This window comes from Tursiops truncatus, chromosome 19 (genome assembly GCF_011762595.2).
Source record: "Tursiops truncatus isolate mTurTru1 chromosome 19, mTurTru1.mat.Y, whole genome shotgun sequence".
In the NCBI taxonomy this organism is placed as follows: domain Eukaryota; kingdom Metazoa; phylum Chordata; class Mammalia; order Artiodactyla; family Delphinidae; genus Tursiops; species Tursiops truncatus.
The window spans coordinates 8430983-8456873 of record NC_047052.1 but is presented as its reverse complement, the minus strand read 5'-3'; the positions used below and the strand labels follow the sequence as shown (position 1 = coordinate 8456873).

Sequence of the window (25891 nt, the reverse complement as noted above, 5' to 3'; positions counted from 1 at the left end):
TCTATTCTTGTGCATTTTCTTGGTACTTTGTTTACACGCTTTCCCTCAATCTTGAAGTAATGCGTCATTATTGTGGAAAATGCAGAACGTTATAGAAAAATCTAAACGGTTATAATCTCACCACGTGGAAGCAACTTTCTTTGTTTTTTGTTTTGCGGTACGTGGGCCTTTCACCGCTGTGGCCTCTCCCACTGCAGAGCACAGGCTCCGGACGCGCAGGCTCAGCGGCCATGGCTCATGGGCCCAGCTGCTCCGCGGCATGTGGGATCCTCCCGGACCAGGGCACGAACCCACGTCCCCTGCATCGGCAGGCGGACTCCCAACCACTGCGCCACCAGGGAAGCCCGGAAGCAACTATTTTTAAACTTCCAGGCTATTTCCTTTCCATCCTTTTCATTTATTTCCTTCCCTTCCTCCCATTCTTCTCTCTTCCCCTTTTTCTTCTCTCCTGCTTCTCCTTCTCCTATTGTTTTGCATAGACAAGAGCATAATCTCTGTCTAAATGCAACTTTTCTCTTTTTCTTGCCTGCAGTAGTATATGCAATTCTTAGGTGACAGAAAATGTACTGTGAACCAGTACTTCTCAATGAGGGGAGGGGGTGATTTTGTTCCCCAGAGGCCATTTGGCAATGTCTAGAGATGTTTTTGGCTGTCTGAAGTAGAAGGAGGATGGCTCTTAAACATCCCACAACGCACAGGGCAGTAAGTATCTGATTCCCAATGTCAGTAGGACGTCAACGTTGAGAAACCTGGCTGTAGACATACTTTTTGATGGTTGCATATTGTTCTATTGTCTACAAACCTCTTATTTATTTAAACACCAGTCCTCCTGGTTGTTGGATATTTATTTTGATTTTTTTTAACCTAATACAATAATACTGAAACATGCTCATGTGTTTTGAATGAACACAAAATAGAAATCATTTTCCCTCTTTTCCTATAAATACTGGACCAAATTAAAGCTGTGACTATTGTAAATGTCCAAGGATCATGGCCCATCGGTAGCGCAAGCTCCTCAAAAGCACGGCCTGCAATGATGTTTTCTACCCTCAGGGCTTCGCAGACGTCCTGGAGCATAGCAGGTGTTCAGTGGAAACTACTGTACGATGGTTAGTAAACTTCATCAGTGCTTGTTGGTGGGGAAGCACGTCCAGGTTCTTCTACACCATGTTCAGCCCCAACTTCTCCTTCAGTCTCTTTGCGTGAACTTTGTTGAGAATCTAGGCTGGTAGTGAGGCAACAAGCGTTAAGTCACTCTGTCGCTTTTGTGGTGTCCTGCCAGCGTCCCGGGTTTCTCAGCGTTGTTGGCATGAGCGTATGGTTTGTGTGAGATCAGCCACCACAGCGCAGAAGGGCGTCCGTGCAAACACAAGGACTGCATGCCCACTTTACAGATGGGAAGGCTGAGGCCCAGGAGGAAAGCAGCTCCACAAATTTTATACGTCTTCTGACCTATCAGCCACAAGCTAACAAGGGAGGGCCATCACCTCTGCGGCCACTGCGCTAGCCCTCAGTTGAGCTGGGCAGCAGCCCTGCAGAGGCCTCAGGGGCCTGGCTCTGTAACAGCGGAGAAGAAACTTGCCCACCCTGCCCTGGACCCTGCAGCCCACGGGCTCGGCCCCACCTCCCCAGAGCTAGAGCTCCAGCAGAGCTTCTCAAAGTGCAGTCCTGGGCCACTGACATCCCAACCCCTATTAACCTTCAGACTCCCCCCGGCCATGGGCCAAATGTATCGGTGCCCTCTCAGATGCTCAGACATGCTGAAACGGGAGCCCACATTAGGCCTGCCCAACGCTCAGCGAGTGTTCTCTCTAAAGGGCCAGACGGTAAATGTTCCAGGCTCTGCGGGCCGCACAGTCACTGATGTAATGGCTCCCCCCGGGCACTGCAGCGAGCAGCTATGGAGGGTGCGTAAGTGGGCGGGGCTGGATGTGGTCCGCGGGCCATAGTTTGCTGACCTCTGGGCCAGACGGGTCAGTCAACCCAAAGAACCTGGAGCCGGAACCCTTGTGTAAGTCGGTCTCCTTTATTCTCATTTGATGACAGGAGACTCTGCATGAGACGCCGGGTGACACACTGGGAGGTCTGGGTTGATGGCGAGCTCTGCTCTCATCAGACTGTGTGGCGTTGGACTCAGTTTCCCCGTCTTGTACCAGTGGACCCCTTGGCCCTCCATCAGCCTTCACCCGTCTGCCTCTTCACTCTCTCGGCCATCTGGCGGCCCCCCTGCCGCCACCTCTGTGTAGGGAGCGGAGGGTGCAGTGGGCCCGCCCGGCCCACGCCTCGCTTCCCAGAAGCCTCCCTGGCAGCTCCGGGCTGCTCGGCACAGGCCAGCGCTCCAAGGGCCAAGAGTGAGTCAGAGGGCGGGTGCTGGGACTTGCTCCGATCACGCCCTCTCTCCGGGCGCTGCCCTCCATGGCCGGGGCTGGAGGCCCTGGCAGCAAGGGAGGGAGGGGCAGCCCTCCCCCTGCCGCCACCCTTGCACCACCTTGATGGCCTTGGATGGGCAGGATCGGCAGGGCTCCACCCGTAGTCCTGGGCCTCTTCTCCATCCTCATCTGCCCGTCCTTGTTCAGAAACGCCCAGCAGCCCTGAGCAAATGCCCACGCGACCACGGAGTTTCAGTTCTCTTCCACACAGCCTTCCCTCTGCCTGGGATACCGAGGGCCTACCTGGTCCATCCGGCAGATCCCCGCTTACCCCCGTGTGCCGCTGCTTCCGAGAAGCCCTCCCTGGACCCTGAGGAGGCCTCCTCCACTCTTCGATGCCCAGCAACCCTTGCACACACCTCCTCTTGACCACCTCTCAGCACGTGGGCTTTTGTGGTTGCTACTGTGAGCCCACACACCCGGCAGTGACAGTTTCAAGGGCAGGGGCTGTCAGTTACTAATCTTTATACCCCCGGCCTCAGCGCAAGCCTTTGTCCATACCGGGAGCTTAATCAATGCATGTCCAGCACGCGTCATAAAGGTCGATTCCATTCTGCGCTCGGAAGAAAATGAAACAGGGCTTTTTCTACCAGGCAGCAAACTGACAGAGACCATTACCCCCAGGAAGTGAAATAAGCAACACTGTGGACTGACTGTGGGGAAGCTGAGGTGCGTGAGCGCTGAGAGCCTTCTGATGGGGTGTGGCTGTATTCACGCACCTGTGCTTTCGCGTCATTTCTCTTTCTCCCTCACCCACCCCTGGTCTCCTCATGGTGGACACTTTCCAAATTTGGATTTTCAGTCTTCCTTTCCTTTCATTTCTCCGTCTTTAGAATTAAGGTCCTCAAGCTTGAGAAAAGCCTCAGAATGTCTTAGGCAGCTCGGTTAATGCTCAGAGTTCACCCTGACACGGTGGGGATTAGCAGGGCTTGGGTGGGCTCCAGGAGATGGCGTCTCTAACAGGCTCCTGAGGGGCCGGCATGAGGGTGGTCCAGGGGCCACGCTGGGGCAACGCTGCTCCACACTTTCCATCCTGGCTAACTGACCTGTTCTAAGACCTTCAACTGGCGTCTCCACACAAATCGCTACCAGCTACTCACTTATTTGACATGGATTTTCTGAGCGCTGACTCTATGCCAGGTATTGCTCCGGGCCCTGAAAATTGGATGGAGAACCTAAGAATGCTCCTTCCCTCATGGGGGACACGTTCAGCTTTTTGCCCCAGACACTCTTCCATGACATCATTCAGACTGAGTATATCTAAAATGCCAATTCTCACCCTGTCTCCTCCTGTCAGCTGCCCCACCCACCGACCTTCCCACCTGCATCTGGGCACCAGCATTCTCAGTCCGGCCACCCAATTCCTGTGTGGCCTGTGCATTATTTCCTCCATCCTTGTAGGCATCGTGCCTTGTTGATTCTCCACCCACAACATGTATCTCTTTCCATGACCCTTGTCATCACAAACAAGGTGCTTGAAGGTTCACGCTAGAAATCTGCAGGAGACTTACACTGCCTGCAATCTCTGTGTATTTTAATTCCTTTAGATTGATCTTCCAGTGCAGCGTGTCTCAAGCTACAACATGTATCAGAATGACCTGGAAATCCTGGGGAAAATGAGACCCCAGTTCAGCGGTTCTGGAGGACGGCCCTGAGATTCTGCAGTCTGACACGTTCCCAGGTGATGCTGAGGCTGCCAGTCCGTAGATGTCACTTTGAGAAGCAGGGTCCCAGAGCACATCGCTTGCTCTTTGGAACTCTCTTCTTCATTGACTGTCACCCACTAGGTTAAACCCCTACATTTATTTATTTTTATTGGAGTATAATTGCTTTACAATGTTGTGTTAGTTTCTGCTGTACAACGAAGTGAATCAGCTGTGTGTAAACATATATCCCCTCCCTCTTGGACCTCCCTCCCCCCTGCCCCCTCCCCGACCCGTCGAGGTCATCACAGAGCACCGAGCTGAGCTCCCTGTGCTGCACAGCAGATTCCCACTATCTATCCATTTTACACATGTAAACCCCCCAATTTAGACTGACATTCAGGCCCTGAACCTGTTGGCCGTCTTATTCATGTTTCATCTCCCACTGCATAAGTTACTTTCTTTGCATCACAGATCTCCTTCCTGACCTAGTTCCCTACCCTTGTTTATGTATCTCTCATACCAAGAATGCCACCATCTCTCTCTCTATTCTTATAATCCTTACCCTTCGAGTCAAGTTAAGCCCAGGTCCTATCTCCTCCACTTTTCTGGTTCACAGGCCCCTGGCCAGCCTCTGAACTCCCAAGACATCCACTTTTGATTTTTTTACCTTTGTCTTTATCATGTGCTTTGTCCTGGGACTTTCCAGTTCCTTCCACTACAAGAGTGGAGTGCACTTCCCTGCTCTTGACTTTCTGTTCAGCCGTGTGTCTTATTTTGCCAATAAAACAACAGGGCAACCAATTTCAAGCCTAGGACTTAAGATATCTTGTGTTTTCCTTTCTGCTCTTGTATGTTTCTGCCACGGCCGTGAAGAGTTCATGACTGGACAAGCCCGCCAATCCCAGGAGGAGGACAAGAGACACGTGGGGTGGAATCAAGTTGACACCACAGCTGATCACCGGAAGTGTGAGTGAGCCCAGGCAGGATCAGCAAGGGCGCTCTCTGCACTCAGCCTGGACGGCCCATTCTAGACAACCCACACTTCCTGGGAGTCAAATGAGTGCTTATTTTTGCAACAAAAATTGAGATTTTGTGGTCATTTATTATGCAACTATAGCTAACCAAAAGAGGCATGTATCTTTTTAAGCTACTATTTTTAAAATTGAAGTATAGTTTATTTATAATATGGTGTTAGTTTCAGGTGTACAGCACAGTGATTCAGTCTCTCTCTCTCTCTCTCTCTCCACATACACGCATATATATATTCCTTTTCAGATTCTTTCCTCTTACACGTTATTATAACATAGTTCCCTGTTGCTATACAGTAGGTCCTTGTCATCTATGTTACATATAGTAGTGTGTATATGTTAATCCCAACCTCCTAATTTATCCCTCCCCCAACCCCACTTTCCCCTTCGGTAACCAGAAGTTTGTTTTCTATGTCTCTGTTAAGCTACTAATTTTTGAGCAACACTTGTGGGCACCATGCTAAGGGGTTCACGTACTGTGAGCTCATAGACTCCTCTCCTTGTTACAATGCTATGAGGTGGATACTGACATTATTCCAATATTACAGATGAAGAAATCAAGATTCAGGGTAATAAAATGAGCGCAGCTGTCTGGGTAGGTGCTTCTCAAACAAATGCTCACTCCTGAGGCCTGTCTTTCCAATGACTATCCTGTCCTCTGAGGGATATATGTATGTGTGGATACACAGAAGATATTTGGATTTGGTTAGGGCAAGAGGGAGCCTGGATACTTTAGCAGCATGCAGGCAGAATCACACCATCTTTAAAGCGAGCTCCAATGTCTAGGAACCCCATCCCGAGAAGGCGATTGTGGCCATTCTGGTGCCTTTAAAATACTGCACAAACCAGGGGGGTGGGCTTGCTGTTAATGGCGCTGCCTATCTGGTTTTGAGGACTCGAACCCAGACTTTGCTGGGTTGACTCCAAAGGTCTAGGAACTTTGTGTTCCCCAACAGGGCAGGCAGCCAGAACCCGTGTGTTCTTTAACTATTTGTGCCTTTGGGTTTGCAATGGCCATGGAAAACAGGGGAAAAATAATAATGATAGGAGTGCTTACGTTGTGCTGGGATCTTCAGCCAGAATGATCTTTCAGAATGCACAGAGGACGGTATCACACCTTGACTTAATCCCTCTGACAATTTCTTTGGAACCTGTCAAGTCAAAGCACAAATCCTTCACGTGACCCAGAGTGGCCTCAATCTCTGTCTTGTTCTGTCTGCTTTTAGGGTCACCACACTTTCTTTGGATCTCTGAATATATTATCACACCTTCTCCAGGCTCTGAGTCTTTGCATATTTGTCCCCTTGGTGTACAAAGCCGTTTCTTTTCCCTTTACCTGTCTAATCTCTACTTACCCTCCAGGTCTATACGACAGCCTGTTCCTCAGAGAAGCCCTTTCCCAACCTCTCCGACAAGTTCAAGTCCTTCCATAGTGGCCGTTCTCAGAGCTGATAGTAGACAGTGAACTTGGGCACACCACTATAACCATACCAGTTAAAATAGTGAAAATATTTCTGTAGTTGTTGACGATTAACTATGGCTCTGAGCCCCCAGTGCCAAGCTCTGGTCAATCTGTCCTTCCCTGGACCACTGCCCCCTGCCTACTCCCCACTTCTACATGATTGAGCGACTCAAGGTTTCTCGCGTGGCACTGCAGAGGACTTGCAGAACTGCGATCTGGGTTTGCAGCCAGCTCTGATTAGACTCGGCCGATTCTGCTTGGTCCGTCAAGCCCATGCTCATACTTCCCCCTATGACTATTTGTCTAATGATTATATTGTTTGACAGTGAGTATTTCCCTTCTTTGCTATGTCTGGATCTCCAGAAAGCAGGGCCAAGTTTTGGAGTGTAGAAGGCCTGGCGCCCAAGAGATCCAACATATGTACATGTTAACTGCATATGCCATCCATCCTCACAACGGCTCCAAGACGTAAGAATGCTCATTACACCCATTTTATTATACCAGCAAGGCTTCAGAAGAAGAAAGGACATGCATACTGACAAGAAAGAGATGGAGGAAACGCCAGGCTCTAAGGTGCGGGGCTCTACAGTCTTGGGACATCACAGGAGCTGCCAGGGGTCTTAACGGCTGCTCTTTGGAGATGCTGCCATGAAATGGTTGGGGAGGGGGCCACAGTGGCCATACCCCAGCAGCTGTCTCCTGTAGATGTAGCCGAAGTTTCTAATGCAGTTGTACCTGGGGCTGCCCAGCTGTGTCAGCAGCTGAGACATGTGCTACCAGCCACGTTATGCTGGGGTGCAGTTGAGGCTCACATCCCTCCCATTTTGGTCTCCATCTGGGTGGCTGGCAGCCCCCAACGTGGTCCCCCATGGCCCCTGCCCCCTTGATATGCATGTCCTTGTGTTATCCACTCTCCAAGAGTGTGGGCTGGACCTACTGGCTGACTTCTAACAAATAGGCTATGGTAGCAATGATTGGATGCCACTTCCAAGATGAGGTTGTGAAGATAATGCGGTTTCCACCTTGCTTACTCTCTCTTGCTCCCTTCTTCTCGGAAGGAAGTCAGCTGCCACTTCATGTACTGCCCTATGAACAGGCCCACGTGTCAAGAAACTGAAGGAATGCTCCCTAGCCAACAGCCAGCAAGGAACTGAGGCCCTGAGCGCAGCAGTCTGCAAAGGACTGAGTGCTGCCAACTGAACTTGAACCTTTAGATGAGACTATAGCCCTGCCCAACACCTGGATGGCAGCCTTAGGAGAAACTTTAAGGCAAAGGCACCCAGCTAAGCCACACCTGAGCTCCTAACCCACAGAAACTGTGAGATAATAGACGTTTACTGTTTTAAACCGCTAGATTTTGGGGGCCACTTGTTACCCAGCTATAGATAACTGACACAGTTTGTTAAGGTAGTATTCCAACATGTTTTTTTTTTTTTTAAACTGCAGGATAAAATTAACACCTGTGCATAAACACTTGAATCTCTATTCTAAGGATTTAGTTTTGGCTTATATTTAGCTCTTCCTGAATCTACACATAAATATTCAAATTCGCTTAACGTTGAATGGAGACCCACCATGTGCCAGACTGTGGGCTGTGGATTCCTGGAAATGAAGACCTTGTCTCACGCACCTCTGCACCACGGGACCTAGCACAAGGCTATCCCATAACAGCTATTCAATAACTACGTGCTAAATTAAATGATCTCATCACCAGTTAGCTATTATGACCCACATCTTACTGACAGAGTTTAAATGATTTAGAGAGGGTCATATAAGAGGAGTTAGGTCTTGCACCCATATTCTAAGGCTGCCATCTGGGAACCCCAGAACTTCTACATAGTGGGTAAACTAGCCCACTACAATCTCAAATGGCGTTGCTTCCCTTCAGCCCTAAAATACCAGCTCAAAATAAGCAGGTGGCTTAAAAAATGCTTTTATTCAAGGATTTTATCCAAAAAAGATTTGCTATCCTTTTCTTTCCCCCTTAAGTACGGTGAAATGGCCTTTACCATATTTTAAATGGATTCCTGGGATATAGTTCCTCAAGGATAACATGTTAGAAGTAAGTAACAATTAGGTTACTTTCGTCTCAGTAATAACGTTCATGGAGAAGTTGGTGTTGCTCTCTGAGTTAATAAGAAACATGTGCAGCAAAAGCATGAGACTGCAGATAAAGCCACTGGCAAGAAATGGTCTGTTTAAATACCAGAAAACAGCCCGTATCCAAACAGGTATGTGATAAAACAGTATAAATAAACTGCTCTGTATGCAGTTTAGCCCAAGCAAAATTGTGTAAGAAACTTTCCTTCTGCTCTGAAAAAAAACAAAACAAAACAAAAAAAAATATATATATATACACACACACGTACGTATGTGTATGTGTGTATGTGTGTGTGTGTGTATACATACATATATCCAAACCAGGCCTCTTGTATCCTCCTCAGGCTACACAGCTGAAACACAGTTCTTATCCAGACAGCCAAAAGTAAAAGTTGTTAAAAAAAAATTTTTTTTAATGGCCAGATAAACAAAACCTTGCTACGGAATGATTATACTTTTGCAAATGTGGCCTTGAGCTAGAATCTTGGGGAAGACTCACCTCTTTTCAACCTTTATGAAATATGTCTGCCTCTTTGAATTAGCGATGGTCACTTCGTGTTGTGTTATGATATTTCTGAAAAATGTTTTCGTTGTCGCAATTTTCTCAACCATGCGGGCACTTAGCATGTTCAGAATCTAGATGCCTGCGAAATCGGTTTGGTTTCCATTAAGACCTGCTAAGTGCACAGGAAACACGGTTTAGAGCTGAAAGAGGTTATAAAAACTGTCCTTCACTTCATGCCACTTCCTTCTGGCCAGGAACAAAGGTGGGGCAAGGAGGTGGTCCATGCCAGAAAGTCTGGAAGTACGGGGGTTAAATATTTCCCCCTGGGCTGCTTGTGGTGTTTGGGATCATTTATTCTTTGCCAACCTGTGTCTAGGGGGGAAAATGCAGATGTAGCCTGCAGCCCTGGAGATCCCTGACAACAGCTGGCAGGCCTCTGTGGTGAGGAAGTACCACGGTGGAAAGTGCAGGGTCCTTTGTTTTCAGCAGTGCAAATCTCCCTCAGCTCCCCGCCGGCGTTCTACTTCAACTATTGTTACTGCCGTCCTCAAGAAGTTTCCTCCTAGAATACATTCCTCCTCTCAATGCACATATCTCTCCATCCCTCTCTCTTCCCCTTGGAAAAGCTTTTCCTATGCACCCTGTGCAGAGCGGAATTACGCCAACGGGGCTAGGACGGAAACCAGTTATGTGGAGGTCACTTGGTGTGGCATTCAAGGTTGTGAATCCTGAACTCAGGCCTGCTTCAAATTCTAGCCCGTTTTCTTTCTAGCCAGGTGATCTCTCTGAGCCTCAACATCCTCATCTGTGAAACGGGAATAACAGCAGTACATCCTTTACTGAGTTGCCCTCTTTAAAGGGCAGAGCGCAGATGCTGATGGGCCCCTCAAGTGCTGTTCTGCGTGTGTCTAGCGAACCACACGGATGGTGGTATCTTCAAGTAGTATCTTCCAGACAGAGGTTCTTCAACTGGATTCTGCCGTGTCTGTCATGTCTAATTCTAGTAACTGTTCCAGGTGGGTCCACAGACTGTAAATAACCGCTTCAGAGCCAGAAATCACTGGTTCATATTTCAAACCCTCTGAACAAACATCTGACTTACGCCAAACTTAGTGTTTCAGAACCCAATTCTGGCTGTGTCTAGAGTGAGACGGAAAGCCAGCATTTCTCTTTGGAACAGAATCTTCTCTAAGAAACAATCAGTGAATCAGGATAAAAGTTCTCCTCTCTGTTATCAATGAGGGCTGGAGATGTAGTCAGCATCCTGGCCTAAGGGGCCTGAAGTACATTTGGTATCGTTTTATGTTGTGTTCTCACTCCTGTTTTGCTTTTCCTCTCCCCCCCGCCCACCCTCGGTGGCAAGTATTATAAATAGGCCACCTTCTTATCTGATCTTCCCCTAAATGTTTTTCATTTGAAAACCACAGTTAATTTTAGATAATTGTCTGAGATAATCTCAAATTTGTGTGTAATATAGGCCCCAGTTCTAAGAAAAACATGACATTTCTGGGGGACCTGGTTTTGGTCCCTCCAACCGACTTCCCGCCCTTTATCAGAGGCAGGTTGTATCCTGGGCCTGCGGGCTCCCTTTTCCAGAAGCAGAGAGACGGCCTTCCCCTGCAGGGCTCCTCTTTACTCAAGAGCTTCCCAGGTACGACTTTTTTAAAGCCGGAGAAGAGGCTCAGGGCGGCAAGGAGTGAGACCCCCAGCACTGCCGCCGGGATCGAGTTGGCAGTGACGGCGCATCCTCTACCCTCTGACTCTCACTGGGCCAGGCCGTCTCCCCAGCCCCCCTAGATAACTGCAGTTGTAAATGTTGTGCAAAGGCTGCTGTACAGCTCTTCTAAATCACAGGCTGTTTCTCAGAGCCTGGGCCACATTTGTCCTGGCTCGAGTTAAGAGGTAAAGAACATTCCAGTTGCGAGCTTGGAAGGAAAAAATATATTTGAAGTTTTTTCAGCTAACAAGGTAGGCAGAGGACTCAAATTCCAGTAAACGAAGGCTGGTTTGCAGAATGCAGCCATCTCGCCCCCTCCTCCTTCATTTTTCCATAAAGTACCATAAAAGGCCTCTGCACTAACAAACATTTTGGGAAGGGAACAGGCTCCAGGCCAAGAAGCCGGAGCTTAAATGGGGGCTGGGGGGGGGGGGGGCGGGATCTGAGCCCTGAGGCACAGTTTCCTGAGCAGAGTCATTATTCAAGAAGGGATCAGCCATGAACAGCACTACCCTGACCAAATCTGCAGCAACCCTGGGCTCCCGGGCACGCAGGTCAAGAGACAGCCACCCTCCGCCACTGGACTCGTACTCTTCAACTTGACCCAAGAAGTGTGGTGTGAGTGCTTCTGCACGACTCAGGTTCCACACCTGAGAAACACACATGCCTCTCTTAGTTTAAAGAACGAAAAGCAAATCCAATGCAATCCAATCGAAACTCCAGCTGCATTTATTTATTTTTTCAGAATTTATTGTTGTGAAACACAGAACTATTATGCTAAAATGGATACAGAAGAGCAAAGTTCCCCAGAGAGCTAGGTCAACCATGGAAAAGAAGAACTGGGGGAGGGCTTCAGCCCACAAAATATTGACATACTACAAAACCATAATAATAAAATCAGTATGGTACTGGCTCAAGAACAGAGACGCATGAACACGGCCTATTTATAAATGAGGGCTTGAAATATGATTAACACAGTTTATAAATCATCGGGAATGGTTATTTAGTAGATGGTATGGAGAAACTCACCATATGGAGAACAATAAAATCTGTATCCCTATATTATACAAAGGTGGAATCCAGATGAGTAAGGGATTCAACGAGAGGCAAAATTATAAGGTTAACAAAGAAAATTGAGAGGGCTATTTTTATGACTTAGAGGTGGAGAAAACTTTCTAAACAAGACCCAAACTCACCAAGTCTAAGGGGAAAAACTGGGTGATTCTGATCATTTCAAAACTGAGGATTTCTTTTTAATAAAGGATAGCAAAGATGATGTTAAGAAGATACAAATTGCAACACAGTATTTGCAATGCCCCAAACGGACTAAGAACCAGTCTAGGATATGTGAAGGACGTTTGTAAATTAACGTGAAAAGGATCATCACATGCGATGGAAATGGGGTGAAGGGTACGACAGGCAGCTCACAGAGGGAGAAAGAAATCCAAATGGCTAACACGATAGGAAGAGGTGTTCAACTCCTGCGTCATCGGAGGAACGCAAATGAAATCTAGTGAGATATAGCTGTATACCCCTCAGACAGGCAAGAACGAGAGAGCTAGACGATGCCAAGTATAAGGCCAGGTGAGACGCGCGAACTCAGAGGTGTGGGAACGAGGCGAGGCCTAGTTCCTAAAGGAGAGTTTCCTGAGATTGAGTGTCCGTGTACATTCGAATCAACAGTTCAACTTCTGGAATATCCCAACGCATCCTCACTTGGGTCCACGCGCGAGAACATACGAGCATGTCCTCGGTACCCGCGGTTGCTGGGCAAGGCAGGCAACCGTGGGGTCCCTAGTTGAGGAAATGGGGCAGGAACAACGGGGAGGCGCATTATGGAGTCCTACGTAGGCAGCAGTTAGAAGAAATGTGGTGGAACTGGCAATGGCAATTGGCAGTATGTGAAGTTCTCACAAACTCGGCACTGAGTGAAAAGTAAGGAAAGCAAACAGTCGTGATTGCTGGGAGGCTCAAACGGCAATAAAACACTCAATGCGGCTACTGGCCCTAAGGAGGTATTGGATTCTGTCAACAGGTAGGTGGGAAATCAGAGGGATCAGCCCATCCTGACAAAAGATTCCGGGTTGGAGGGCAGGGGGTGGTACCTGGAACTATTCCAGATGGAATCTGTGGACTGCCGGCTGCCCAGTTTTCTTTGCCGTGTCCTTTCTCTCTCGCTTGGTGGCTGAAATGGGGATTCTACAGCGAGAAAAACTCTGAACACGAAGCACTACTTGACTAGCAGTCTCCTGTCCTGATGGTAGTCCTGAGGTTCACGTGTCGCCCTAAGCCAGGTGTTAGGTTTGCCAAAATTAATTCTTAGCACTTCATTTATGTGGGTTCGTCTTTCATCACGGCCTCCCTTGACCTTCCACATGCAGCCTGTGTCCCACGGTCGTGGAGGGAATCTGTGGGACGTCCTTTCACTGGCGTGTGCTTCGCAGAGCACGCGGAGTCAATTTCACACAGGCTATGGGAGAACCAATTGTGATTGGATGGAAAGAGATTTTTCTCCCTCTTGTTCCTACCGTGCATATATTTTAAAGCATGGCCATCCAATGAACGTGCACTACCGAAATGCCAGTGCCCGACAGCTCTAGGAGTGAAGGAGGGCAGTGGACGAGCTCGTCTCACACTTGCTCTGGGAAGCCTGGGAGAACAGATTCCATTCTGCAAGAAGGAAGCCAGGGAGTTCTCTCAGTGCAGGAGACAGCAGGTTATTTACAATGTATTTGCGATCAGGGGTCACGGAGAGGGGCCGGGAGCTGAATTCCAAGAACGGCACAGAATCCAGCTCTCTCTGTAGGAAATTCAGGGTTTTGAAAACCCCAAGGGGCAATAATTCAACTGGGCTAACCTGATGAACTGTTTTTAAATGAGTTTGAAGAAATATAGTCAAACATTGAACAGCTTCCTAGAACTGAAGCAACCGGGCAAAGGTAACCTTTTGTTAGACCTTAGCAGTACAGCCAGGGAACTGGTCAGAGTGTAGGGCTCAGCTCCACTGGGGAGGGGGGGAGGAAGACTCGGTTTTATTCTCCCCATTAGGAAGCTGTCCAGCGCAAGGCATGCGTTTTCCACTTCCTGATAATGACTTCTTCGAAGCTAAAGTATCAGGCAAATGAAGTCAACTCAGTGTATTGAACGCCTCCTCTGTGCACGGTGATCTGCTGGGGCTTTTCCCTGTCTTATCTCGTGTAAGCCTCTCACAAGCCTTCAAGGAAGAGATTATCATTCTCCATTTTTCAGAAGAGGAAAGGGAGTCTCTGGGAGGTTAAAGAGATTCTCAAGGTCAGATGGCTTTTGAAAAGAAGATGTAGATTCAAACCCAGACAGCTGATTCCACACTGGAACTTCCTTCAACCCAGACATTTGCTCTTAAGGGATGTCAGGCAGCCTGGAGGGTCCTGTGATATGGGGGAATGAAGGGATAAACTGTCCCCTCCCCATCCAGTTTCAAACAGGGATGCTGGAGGAGAAGCTGTGCACTAAAAGGAAGCTGGGGCAGAGTTATGATCATTATAATGACAGTGAGCTTTTGTTGAATTTTTATGTGCCAAACACTGTGAAAAATGGTCGGCAGGAGCCACAGTCCTATGAGCTGGTTATACTACTATCTCAATTTTTCTGTTTGGGAAAACTGAGTTTCAAAGTTTAATTAACTGTCCAAACTCAAGTACTTAGTACTTCATGGTAGAGATGCTAAATATGTCTGACTTTCAAACCAGTGTTGTTTTTTTTTAAAAAACAAAACACTACTCCAAATTGCTTTCCTAGGAGATGGCAGTGTGGGGCAACGGCAGCAGTAGCAGCTACGGCAGTGGTGTTACAGCAGCTGTAGCAGTGGTGATGGCAGTGGTGGCATTGTTCTTGGTGATGGTGGTAGAGGTGGTGAAAGTGCTGGTGGTGGTGGTAGGAGTGTCATGATATTAATGGTGGTGGTGGTCTAGGTGAGGGTGGTGATCGAGGTGACAGCAGTGGTGGTGATGGGTGTAGAGGTGGTGGTACTGTTGGTAGTGGTGGCTACAACAGAAGTGACAGCTGTGATGGTGATGGTGGTGGTGGTGATGCTGGTGATGGCAGTGATGATGAAAGTGATGGTGGTAGGAACAGTGATGGTGATAGCGCTGATGATGGAGGAGACGGTGATCCCGTTGGTGGTGATGGAGATGGTGGTGGTGGTAGTAGTGGTGACGGGGGTAATGGTGATGCTGGAAACGGTGGTGGAGGTGACGGTGCGAACGATGATGGTGATGACAGTACTGATGATGGAGGGGATGGTCACCCTGCCGGTGATGACGATGGTGAAGGGGGTGGTGGTCCTGATGGTGGCAGTGGTTGTGGTGCTGATGGTCACGGTACTAGTGACCGTGGAGGCTCTAAGTGGTGGTAGCTCTGAGGGTAATGCTGGCTGCTGTTCACAGACCCTCCTCTGGAGGCATCTCTGAGACCTCCTCTGGAGAGTTTCTGAGAACGAGAATCTTCTATTTTCTGTGTGCCTGGGAGTGTTGATTAGCTTTTTCTCCATAGGCTGCCCTTGAATTCCTCTGCCTCTATTCATTTCCACGCTGTTGACAAGGCCGGAGCTGTCCAGGACCAGCTGGGGAGAGACAGACCCCGTGACCATTTCCCTGAAGGAGACCTTTGGCCACTCCGCACTGGAACACATGACCCCCTGCCTCGCCCCTGGCACATTAACCAGGTGACTGCTTGCCAGGGCCCAGCCCAGTCCAAAGGGATTTGGGATTCAGTGTCCCAAACAAGGCACTGATTAGCTGGCAATCAGGCAGCGATTAGCAGGTCGGGTCACCTGCAGTTCAGTGCCCATTGTTCCCTGCAAAGTCCTGGGATGTTTGCCACGCGGCCAGAGAGTCTGAATGTCTGAGGATCCTGATGCCTGCAGCTCTGCCGGGTCAGCTGTGATTAGGAAAAAAATCCTCTGTTCCCCTAAGCCCGTCCCCACCAAGGAGGCAGTGCCGAGAATCCCCTCTGTCTATTCACACACGAGGGCTTTGAGAACGGCCTGCTTAAGCGCCCAGCACTGACTGGGAAGGGAGGCCCCAAGGATACGCTGAAGAACCAGAAGCAAGTTAACCCACTCGTCTTCATGCCTGATGTTAAGAAAGCGAGCGGTGAAATCGGACAGACCTGGGTCCAGACTGGGATCCTGCGGTGGTCTTGACATGTGACCCGGGACAAGATATTTAACCTCTGAGCATTGGTTACCTTGTTTTTGGGTTTTTTAAAAAAATAAATTTATTTATTTTAGGCCGCTTTGGGTCTTAGTTGTGGTGCGCGGGCTTCTCATTGCGGTGGCTTCCCTTGTTGCGGAGCACGGGCTCTAGGCGCGGGCTCAGTAGCTGTGGTGCTCCGGCTTAGCTGCTCTGTTGCATGCGGGATCTTCCCCGGACCAGGGCTCAAACCCGTGTCCCCTGCATTGGCAGGCGGGTTCTTAACCACTGCGCCACCAGGGAAGCCCCGGTTACCTTGGTTTTTAAGACGATTAATAATAATACTTGTTTATTAGGATTGCTTGAGGTTTAAATTAAAAAAAAAAAGTAAAGCAGTTACTACAGTCTCTAGAACAGAGAAAGCACCCATAAGTGCTATCATCATTACCATCAGTTGTAGTAAGACTTATCACCAGTTTTTTGAAATCCTTTATTTTAAAAAGTCCCCAGTAACGCCCCTCCTAAGGTGAGAATAGTCCCTCTGCCACAGGATGCCACCATAAGGATGAGGTGAGATGATTCTTATCAAGCACTCAACACAGGCCCTAGCTTATAATTAGCACTCAATACGTGACAGTAATAATGGTAACTGTTATTATTATTTGCTCAAAGATGAATGCAAAGGATATTTTTCCAGCGTATTTCACTACACTGCACTATATAATCATGAAAATTTAGACAGAGCCTGATTTTGAATTAAAAGGGGATTCATGAAGTGATTCATGGTACATTCATACCATTGAGTCCCTTTCAGCTCACATCACCCGGAGGTCTCGTTAAAATGCAGATTCTGATTTGCTAAACCTGGGGTGAGGCCCAAGAGTCTGCATTTCTAATTAATTCTCAGGTGATTCCAGGGCTACGGTTCATGGACCGTATACACTTTCGTAATAAAAGAGTATGTATATATCTATTCCTATACAAGTAAAGAAAACATTCCTAGATTCTATTCAAGAAGAGTCATGTCTAAACGAGGGTCTGGGAGTGTTTTTATTTTCCCTCTTCCCTAAAATGTTCTGTTTTTCTCCAAAATTTAATAATGAACATGCCACGAGAACATTAAAAAAATGCCCTAAGTGTCATGGTGATAGAAAGCTCTCCCCTCCCCTAAATCCTGTCTCGCGGCCCCGTCTCCAGCACACTGTGGCCAGGTCTGCGGGCCTGATGCCTGATTTTCTCCTACAGCCACTCGGGGCCTTTTCGGCACCGTGACCACAAGGAAATCCCATTAGTGGCCGCTTGTCCCGTCGGCATCAGCTCTCCCAGAACAGGTGGGCCCCAGCGCAGATACAGCAGCTGGCCCGGGTTCAGGGCTCGAGGCACGTACACCAGCCAGGTGCGCAATGGACAGCTATTAACTTAGAGGAGCCCAGAGGGTTCTGAGGGCAATTCTGGCTGCACGTGGAGAGGATGCTTCAGTGAACGCGGTGGGGCAGTCCCCAGAGCTTGAGAAAGTCCGTCCTGCCAGCCCTTCCTCTGAGGGTGGGCGGACGGGAGGACCCCCGGGACCTAAGGGTGGGTGGGCAGAGGATCTCCTTTTCCTCTGAGTCCCCTCAAGAGAGAACTGGGTACGTGAGCCCAGCATCTCGGCCTCATCAGACGGTTCCTGTCCCTGAGAGGTTGGTCTGAACGAGCAGAGATGGAATTGCACAGAGCCTGGCTCAAATTCCGACTCTGCCACTTAAGAGCTAAACTGCTTAGACTTAAGCTGAGGCTCTGCGTCCCCGCACGGGAAAGGGGGCAAGCGTTGCCATGATGGTATCCTCAAGATGGGGAATCGTGGAGCTGAAGGGCCTAGCCTCCGGCCAGGCACAAAGCAGGCTTGCCAGTGCCAATACTAATAACGACCACGATTTTGGCCACAGTTCTCCTCACCTTAGCGTACCCTTGTACCTGCCTAGAAGACCCCCCTCCGCCGTCAGCCACTGTGAAGTCTCTCGTCCTGGCCCCCATCACCCCTCCACGGGACAGCTGGAGACTGCAGAGGGGCAGACGCACACTCAGATTGGGAAAAGCAGGGGAGTATAATACAGGGACTTTTCACCGAGGTGAAGGCAGGGTTTAGGAAATCAAGAAGGGGCCACGTGAGGCCGCAGGGTTGGCCACGGTGGCAGGAATGGGGGATGAGAAGGTGCCTTACCCCCCAGCCAAAGAGGGGGCCAAGGAGAGGATGCAGCACAAGAATGCAGGGGGGGCAGCTCTATGGAGAGAGCTACCTGAGAAGGTCTCTGGCCTTTATCATGGCAGGAGCCAACTCACCAAGAAGGCGGTGGCCCGCGAACAGAGCCAGCTTCCTCTCCTGCTCAGCTCTGATGTCCTGCTCGTACCTTCACCAAGATCTTGGCTTGCTTCTCCCCCGATTTCACCCTGACACTTTCTGATCTTGTTGGATGGCTATCTTGTGTGCACTGATACAGACCCGAGAGATGAAAGCTGTCTTTCCAAACAGGACGGCAATGGATACAACGATGCGTGACACACAACCCGGAGACTAAGCACGTTACAAGTGACAGCCGTGAAAATTATCTTAAAACTGCTCTGTAAAGGACCATTTCAGGACCCTACATCCTGGACGTCCACTCCTACCAATGATCTAACCGTGAAACTCACTCAAACACTTCCAGGAGCAGATAACTTCTAGAGGCAGAAATCTTCCTCCCAAGATTCTGTGGAACAAGATGATTGGCAACTCCTTTGGCAGAAGCCAAGGTGAGGCCAGATGGCAAGAGAGGCTCTGCTGTCACGCACAAAGGTCGCCTCCGGAGGGTCCAGAGCAGGGTGCAGAGGGAGGCCAGTGAATCCGGAGGGACAGTGGGGGCATTGCAGCAGCCCTGCTGATCCAAAGCTCACCCTTACTTCATGAAACCTTCGGGACAAGCCACCCTGATGGATCCTTCCTTACTTGAAGCTCACACATACCTTTCTTGTAGCATTTGACTCTCACCAACTCATATTAATTCTTTATATGCATGAATCATTTCCCGACTAGACTGTCAAATCCTTGAGGGCAGGAAGGCGGCATAATACAATGGATAACATCCTGTGTTTTCAGATGCTTATGAAGATTTAGAAAGATTATATATGCAACATCTATAGCGTGTTACTGGGTACACACAGAAAGTGATGGATAAATAGATGTAGGATGATTAATTATTCCTCCGCTCTTCACGTCCCCCACCAGGCTGAAGATACATCCCTATGCCACACCCCCAGAAGGAAACGGCATTTCTTCTGCACCTTCTGTGGGTCATTTAATACACAGAATTTCACATCCATTATCAGAGTATTTTCCAACTTAAATGCATAGGATCCACTTAAAGTACAGGAAAAAAGGCTGACATATTCTTATAAGGAGGCTCTTATTTAAATATTTAGAAAATAAAATTCTGTTTAACCTCCTAATGCTTATTGCTCCGATGAAATGATAAAACAAATTAAAAATTTTAACACAAACAAAGGTAAAACATATTCAAAGTCCGTGGACACCATTTTAATTAAATGTGACAGGCAAGACGGTTCTGATGAAACTGGTTCAGAACTTGCCACGTAAAAGTACCACTAAATGCTACAGCACAGGTACCCTTCCGCTCTAGGCGGCCTCAGGACATGACGACTCTCTTACTCCACACTGCTCCCCATCTATGCTGGCACTGTGAGCTTACTTGGCATTAATTTGACCGTAATGAATGATTTTCAACTTATTTCCCCTTTGTTCTTTTCTCATTTATAGACTCAATTAAATTAGTATTACAAAGTGCCAACTTGCTTGCAATCACTGACATCAAAATGTGGCCGCAACTGTTGACTCTAAAGGGCCATCCAGGTAATCCAGAACACACATCGGGTAAAGCCATAATGAAGTTCTTCCAGCTTTCCATACATCTCGAGGACAATGAAGCCATTCAATCAGTGCCTGTATGATAATTATCTTTTTGGACACATGACCTCATACTTTCAATCTAGTAAGCACATAAAATCTGAAAATGAGTGGTATTAGTGAGAGGTACTGAAATGGATACAAGGGAACTGAAACAAAATAAAGCCAGCTTTAGTCCTGTAATCCCCGAAGGAATAAGTGCTAAGAGGATGGTGACTTAGGACACTTAAGAAAAAGAAAAGTACCGAGAAATAACCTAGTGGATGCATGACGCATTTTACTCACTAGATGCCTGACCTTCACTGCGTCAGGTCACATGAATTTGGGTGCAGGAGGGGTAGCGGTTGACTCAGGTGTGGGCAACAACTGTGATGATCTGCGATTCCACGTAAAATGACTGGGTCCTCTACTGCCCCCCAGTTATTTCTGGTTTTCTATTAGGATCCTATATAGCCACTCACCTTGGGCTGCTGGAGCCAGTCCACAGAGGGGTTAGCTACAGAAACGACTGCTCCCGGTAGTTTCACCTTCATTCTCGGGGCAATCTCAGTCAGATTTGTAGACTCTCCTTTCTCTAGAGACGTGGGTGCAACCTGCACCCAGGTGGGGCGTGTTACAAGGTGTGTGACCGTGCGGTGCTGTTCTCACAAACTCCATTCACTAATACACACCCACGGTGACCCAGGAGACAGTGTAGGCACCCGGCATCTCTCCAATTTAGGGTCAGCTTCCTGCCTTTCTGGAACACCTTCTGCACAGAGAAGGGGCCGTGTTACCTGCTCTTATTACGAATCTTAATTTCTGTGTCCTGGACCCCGCTATCTGTGGTTCCAAATGTATTGCTATTATTTCTCCTGGAAGGCCTGGAAGTGGGAACCCAGGCAGATGGACACCTTGGGCGGGCCCCAGAAGTTCTCAGGTGGGAATGCTGATCCAGTGTCTCCACGGCCCATCCCTTTACCCCTCTTATGTCCCCCACTCCAGCCCCCTGGAGACCCATATGAAAAATGCTTCAGAGCAGGAAGCCTGGTTGATGGATTAATCAATCAACCGACAAGTATTTATTGAGAGTACCTAATTTTTACTCAGCAAATGCTGACTGGAGGGGATGGTGCAGTAACAGGTAATGGAGGACTCTTCGAAGTCACAGAGGACTTGAAACGGTTACTCGACTCGCCATGGATTCATTCAACAGGTAGTTACTGAATATCCAGGCGTCAACTGTGCTGCATTCTGGGGAATGGGGGTAAGGAAGACAGATTAGACTCTTATTCCCATGGAGTTTATAGTCTATCAGGGTCATGATTTTTTTTAAATACTTAAAATAAAGGTAATCTGTATCGTAACTGGAAAACAGGCTGCTTAGGCAGCTTACCGTAGCTAAAGAAATGAGGACATTTAAAGTTGCTTTAGGTTTTGAGACCTGGAAGGATACAACCAAGTGGCTTTTGGGAACCTGATGTTGGTGGTGGCAGACAAGACGGACTGAGGATGTACTGGGTTGAATAACGTCCCCCCCCAAATCCATGTCTACCCAGAACCTCAGGATGCGCCATTATTGTGCCATTATAGGGTCTTTGTAGCTGTAATTAGTTAAGATACGATCATACAGCTTTAGGGTAGGCCCTAAATCCGGTGACTGGGGTCCTTATATGCAGGTCTTGAGAAGACGTAGATGCCCAGAGGGAAGAAAGCACGTGAGGATGGAGGCAGAGACCAGAGTGATGCGGCTAAAAGTCAAGAAACACCAAGGATTACTGGCCGTCACCAGAAGCTAGGAGAGAAGTATGGAACGGATTCTTCCCTAAAGCCTTCGGAGAGAGCAGGGCCCTGCTGACACATTGATTTAAGACTTCCAGCCACCAGGACGGCGAGAGAATAAATTTCTCTTGTTTTAAGCCACCCAGTATGTAGTAATCTGTTACAGTAACCACAGGAAACACGGGATGACTGTCCCGAGTCCGGGAGATCGCCAGGCTAAATGATGTTCAAGTCCTGTCTGAGGCGGTGGAGGGCTCAGGTGAGAAAAAGACAAGTTCAAGTCTGTGTGGTTGCAAGGTGATGGCTGAAGACCCTGGTGGAATAAACAGGATACATCTTTCCAAGCTTGTTTTATGATCAACAGACAGCCTCAAGGACCATGAATAGACAATTCTTGGGCCTATGAAGGCACGTCTCCATTTATGGGACAGCATGAAAAAGGAGCAGCAAGCCAAAGGTGAAGATGGAGTTACTGAAAATATTCAAGTCAACAGATATTTATTGAGCCTTCACTGTTTCCTGCCCCCAAGAAACTCAGAGGGCTAGTCAGTTTCAGAACAAGAGAATTTGAAACCAAGGGGATATGGGCCATGACGCAAGTAGGCTGAAGGGATGGAAACAATGCAGAGGAGAAAAAACTGTCCCTGGCGAGGGTGGTCGGGGTTTCTTCATAGGAAAGATGACATCTGAGCAGGGATTGAAAGAACCGATGAGGGTGGGCCAGCAGTTAAGGGTGGAGGAGAGGGGAAAGAACCAGAATCTGCTGTTGTGTCTGAAGCTCCTTGAGTAGAAGCCACGCCAGTGCCTCGTGCAGCTCACGGAACTGCTGGGCCAGCGGATGAATGTGTGAACTAATGAGATGACCCAGAAGCCAGGGGAGGAGAGCGCTGGGCAAGAAAGAGAGGATGGTGCACATCGTCGAAAGCCAGAGAGAGGCCGGGGAGGACAAAGATGGATGCAAAGCCACTGAGCAGTGCAACAGAAGCTTGGAGAGATCTGGGCTTTGGAAAAGTGAGAAGGAGCTCCTAGGAGTTAGAAAGAAACGAGTGATCCAGGAGGAACCAAGACTCTGAACAAAGGTTCAAGTCACTTGGCAGAAAAAAAAAATACTGAAGCAGGTTTCAATAAAGAGTGTTGGAGGAAAAGACAGTGTTTGAAGGTAGAGAAGAAGGAAAGTTGAAGATGCTGGGGACGTACGGTGCCTTAGGAGCCAGGGGTGATAGATAAATGAATCAACCAACATTTATTGAGCACCTACTAAATGGCAGGCACTGTAGCCATTTTCAAATACATCTTCTCTGCACCTGAAATCGAGACTTCACATGAAATGTTAGCTTCGGAAAGAAGAAATAGGTTTTCGTCTAATGGGGAATGGGACGCGATAGATGAATTTTTAAGGAAGCGGGGTGAAGGGGGTCTCACCTCATTCATCAAATATCCACTGGGAATCTCCTCTCTGCTAGACACTCTGCCAAGGGCCTCAGATCCATTACCCAAGGGGAACCTTACGGCAACTCTAGAACTCTGCTGTGCCGTGATCCTCATCTTGGAGACGGGGAAGCGGAAGCTCTGTGAAACCTTTGCCACATTATTTCAACACGCAGGCAGTTACTAGTGAAACCAGGATTCGAAACCGACTGTGTCTGGACAAACAACTAAGTATTTCTCAGCTGCGGTTCCTTCACCTGTAAAACTACCTCTCAGGGTTATGGTGAGGCTGAATCATTGAGAAGGTGCTTGAGAAATGGAAGTTCTCGTTTTCACTCTTACTCTCCTTTAGAGAGGGACCATCAGGTTCTCGCTAGACCCTCACTCCTCTGCAATACTCTCTGCCACTTTTTGGAGTCGGGGGCTTCCTGGGACACCTCCCCCCACAAAAGAAGGTGCCAGAAGCATTACAAACTCAAATCCATCTGCTACCTCGGGTCCCAGATGTCTGCTCCTTGCTCCCAGAAAAGAAGCCACATCGAGGACGCAAACTAAATACGGAACCCGACCAAAGAGCAACGGGTGTCTCCAAGAGGGATAATGCAAAGCGAGACAATAGGTTCACAGATCAATAGGAGACCTTTAAAGGCCACTGATGAGCTAGACGGCAGGGATGCTCCTGCTGTAGAAGGAAAATAAGACGGATCAATAAGAGATGAAAACCGATATGAAATGGCCGAGATGGACTGCCCGCTCCCGGGCGCTCTTCACCAAGCTGGTTCTCCGGTCACACTGTTCTTTCCCTTCCTCCCGTCTGTGATGACACCCCCAGGCCCTGGAATAAGAAGAAAGGGGCCCCTGAAAGATGGCAGCGGAAAAGCCAACAAGTCAGACCTCTTTCACCGCCCTGGTCACTGGTTACCACACTGAGGGCAATCTGCCTGAATGCACCAACCTAGGGATAAGGGAAAAGTGTGTTTTCTTAAACTCAACCCTCCACCCCCACCCTGTGATCCCCGCTGGTGTGGGTGTTTCAGCAATGTGGTACATTTTAAAGGTTCCTGGTGCCTTTAAAGGATTCATCTACCAGCTATGCGATCCTGGGCAAACTCTGTAACCTCTGTGAGTCTCAGTTTCCTTATCTATAAATATGTGAGCATTGTCGTGATGAAACAGGATAAATGATCACTGTCACCTTCCTCATCGCCACCACTACCACCACCGATCGCCAGCCCAACAATTAACACGCATGTGGCTGAACGCCCACACGGCTCTGTCGGGGGAGGTTTGAGGCTCAGACAGACCACTAGCTGGGCTGTCTTCAGTGAGTTGTAGATCTTCCCTGACCGTCATGTAATCCATCGTGGACCCAGGACAACATCATCTCTTCTGGTTATCGTGAGAACTGGAAGAGGCAGGTAAAGCGCTTAGCACGTGCCGGGCACATAACGAGTGGTCAGTAAGGGTCCTTTCTCTTCCCTCGTGACTCCATTCCATCACTGGTCCCAGCAGAGAGCTCGAAGCTGAGATCTTGGAGAGCCCAGGCTGACAACTCAGAGTCCAGATCGAGAGGAAGACAGAAGGGTCCGTTTGGGGCAGTGAGAGCGGGTGGAAGGCTTCAGGGTCTCGTCGGCACAGGACTGAAAGAGGTCCAGGCAGGCTCCGGGCCCTTGGAGAGAAAGCTTCCCACCACCACGCCCTCAACTCCTTGATTCTCTTTCTCCCACCCTGGCACTGAGCCCAAACCTTCACTCCAAGCTGCTCGGGCACCTGTGCACTGCGCAAAGGGATGCAGAGCTTCTCTTCCTGGGCCTCTGAGCATCCTTCTCCAGTCCTCAGCGACAGAGCACTTGGCGGCTTCCTGTCTCCCCACTTGGCGCCCTCCACCCCACTTTGCTGCTAGGGTTCTAGGCTCCATCCGTGATCCGGGACAGCAGGGTCCACAGGGATCCATACGGCCATCCTCCTGCCATAGGTGTGGGTTCATTCAACACTACCTGGGCCCCTACTATGTACCAGGCACTGTGTCAGGCAGCAGAGAATACGAGATAAACAAGACACAGTCCTCACCCCTGAGGCCATCCTGTACCGGTCAGTGATCACAGATGCCATGAGCTCTGCACCCCACCACGACCATTTTTGCCTTAAAATCTCCTGAGAACCTCCAATTCTCTCCCATGCTTTCTGAACAACTCTGTAACACCTCCTGCGGCGTAACTGACGATCCATGTGTGAACATGTGTGGACCCCAGTCGGTTGGGTCTGCGTGACATTCATTATACAAAACGTTTATTGGATTATCTCATTCTTGAGTCCTACTAAGGGGCTTGGTGCTGGCTTCGGAATGACTGTCTTCTAAGTGACGCTGCGTTCAAAGTTGTACAGTGAAAAGGACATAAATTTGAGCAAATCTAGGGCAGTGGGAAGAGCCGGAATGCCTGAGTTCAAATCCCAGCCCTTTCTATCCGGATGACTTCAGGTGATGGGGCTACAGGAGCACCGTCCTCATAGGGTTACTACGGTCTTTCACCTCCTGACTCTTTCCTCCTGGGGCTCAGGGCGAAGGTCTTGCTTGGCACATGGAATGTATAACTGTACACCAATGATCTCGTTCTCTGTGATGTAGCTGGACCTACCACTTGTTAGCTGTGAGACTCTTGGATAAATCTCTTGACACCACCAAACTTCACTGTTTCCTATTAATAAA

The 25891-nt window shown here is 48.7% G+C and overlaps 1 protein-coding gene across 20 annotated transcripts in view; it reads right to left on the bottom strand.

Annotated features, from left to right (window-relative positions):
* Window positions 1-25891, bottom strand: part of LOC109550947 (transcription factor Maf) — a 591860-nt gene that overhangs the window by 457339 nt on the left and 108630 nt on the right. For 19 of the 20 annotated variants that reach the window (XR_012328244.1, XR_012328245.1, XR_012328246.1 and 16 more), the window contains one exon: window positions 6161-6254. The exons of the other annotated variant lie outside the window; for it this stretch is intronic. The gene's annotated coding sequence lies outside the window, so the exon portion shown is untranslated. The remainder of the gene's footprint in view (window positions 1-6160; window positions 6255-25891) is intronic. 20 annotated transcript variants of the gene reach the window in all.